Genomic DNA, 2,748 nt, shown 5'->3' with positions numbered 1-2,748 from the left:
TACATTATCCAACGTGTCCTGTTTACAAGACATACCAAGGTGGCTTTGCTTTTAAGATGTTAAGGCGATGGTTGTGGTGGTGATTTGAGGGAAAATTGGTTGCTATATCTAGCAGCCACATATAGGCACCGTCACCGTTTCTTCGAGAAAGAAAACGGTTAGTGTTTCAGAATGTGATGACGTTGACACTTTTTTTTCGTTTTTTAGTTGGAGGTTCACGAAGGTTTAACAAGCTCGTGAAAACATATACATGCTGAAATGCCACTTTTTCAGGATATCCAGTCACCGAACGACCCGCCACCCACGTTCCTGAAGTTTAAGTTTCAAATACTGACAATAACAGATGATCATATGAATAACGGAGGCGTCTACGTGATGTCGTTGGACATGGTAGAAACAATAGCCAAATCTTCCTTAAATCACACATCCACTCAACTACTTGTCTTTAAAAAAAGATACATACATTGAATAAGTTAGTCTGGGTAGACTATGCCTAAGGGGGGAAAAAAAAGACAGACGATATGGTCATGATTGGAATGCCTTTGATCGGAGAAATTCAGGAGCGAATTGGAGATAACAAAATGCTAACGTGCATGCAGTTATTTATTTAATACATGATCCAAGAAGGACAATGCTTCGAACCACGATATGCCATTGTTTATCTGCTTCAAAGAAAATCTCTATGTTGCGGAGGTCTCTATGTCACTCGATCAGCTAGAAAGAGCAACCCACATTCCCTCTAATAGTATCTTATCCTTTAAAAATTAGGGGAGACCTAGAAAAGCGTTTAAAAAAAAAAAAGATATGAGCATGCTAGGCTGCCTCACATCATAAGTATGCTCGTTGACGGTTGACCCAGAGCTAAACATAATATTCCAAGTGAATGTGATGGTCTGTGCAAACATTAAATAAAATTACTAACTACTAATCTTCACTTCCCAGGCTTTTGTTGTGTTTTTGTCCATAAATGAATCGTTTCGCTCAGTTCAGTGAAAATTATACATAGGTTTCGTTTCGTTAACGATTTTGTATTACTTGTCTTTATACATAAGTGTATTTCATTTCATTTCATTTCAAAGTTTCAGCTCAGAGCTGCGGCCATGCTGATGCACCACCGTGAAACTGTTAATAAATTTTACACATGAAAGGAAATATATGCATATTTACTAGCAAAATAAAAAATAAATTTTTGCTTTATATGTATATATATATATATATATATATATATATATATATATATATATATATATATATATATATATATATATATATATATATATAATCCTCTCTTTAAAATAAATAATAAAAATAAAGAAAAACATCTATGCATGAGAAGAAACATTTTATATGACAATTTGATATTCATTTTGGCAACAAGTAGATTTACAAAATAAATAAACGCAAAATACGAAGTGCCACGACTGTCACTAGAACATTGTCCTATCAACCACTCAAAAACTAAAAACTTTTCGTTTCGCCGTCTTCCACACTGCTTTTTGATTCTCTCCCTACCCCTTCTCTTTCTCCGGTTTCCTTTCATTTACAATTTCCATATCTCCACTCCTATTTTTATATCACTCATTCAAACACTCTCTCTCCAACACCTTACCCTTCACTTTTTTTCGTTTTACTATTTATCAACGTTTCTAACCATAAATCTAATCCTGTTTTCATTAACCATCTTGATATATATCTTTTTTTATACGCATTCATCCAGTTTTCAATCTATTTTCTTGTTTCATTAACCCTGCACACTTTTTCACTCTCTCACTGCTACTCCAACATTTAACACTTTTAAATCCTCCCTTCGTTACATTCTTCACCTCAGTAGTCCCCCCCCTCTCTCTCTCTTTCTCCTTTTATGTATTTTATACACTTTCTCTTTTGTTGATGTCTCCTTAGGTCTCATTCACTGAAACACTTTCCCCTTCTCTCATTAACTATTACTTCTTCCCTCTCTCGACACCCTTCATTTCTTCCTCCCACTCTAAATATCTGTCTATCTCTCTCTCTCTCTCTCTCTCTACTTCCACCACCCAGTCGTAATTTCACCCCTTTCTAGAATTTCCTCCTCTTTATCTCTTTTCTTCTCTAATTCCGCTCCTTTCTTTCTCATCGCTTTCTCTCTTTCTCACTCAAACACGTGAATTCCTCTCTCCTCGCATTTCTCTCTCTCTCTCTCACATCCTCTCTCTGTCTCTCTCACTCATTCACCTAATATATTCTTTCACCACATCATTCTTCCTATTTTAGCACCAAACATTCGACCATTTCACCAGAACCACTTTGGCTTTCACAGCACTTTTTTTTAAACCAAAAATAATAAGCTTAAAAGAAAGCCACCACCAAAAGCAAACAAAACTAAAACCATTTTTATTGTTAAACTTTTCAGGAAAACAAAAAATCCAAAAAGTTTAACAACGACTCACAAAAAACTTCTTTTATTGCAATTGTTGTTGTTGCGATCGTTAGTAGAAGTATTAATAACGGTAGAAGATGTAATATTTAATTAATTTCAGGGTCCGTTTTACTAATTAGCTTTCGATCATCTCTCCGATTAATTACTCACACACGCACACATAATTCCTTTTTGGCTCGATCTATCGTGCATTACTTTTTTCTTTAGATATCTTAATATATCGAAATATATCTTCCTTGTTCCTTCATAACAAGGTCTTTCTCCTTTTCTCTCACCTTGTCACTAAACTCTTTCACAAAACTCATCATCTCTCGCCATCACATACATAC

The sequence above is a fragment of the Octopus bimaculoides genome, chromosome 23 (assembly GCF_001194135.2).
Source record: "Octopus bimaculoides isolate UCB-OBI-ISO-001 chromosome 23, ASM119413v2, whole genome shotgun sequence".
NCBI lineage: Eukaryota > Metazoa > Mollusca > Cephalopoda > Octopoda > Octopodidae > Octopus > Octopus bimaculoides.
Note: the sequence above shows the minus strand (reverse complement) of the source record.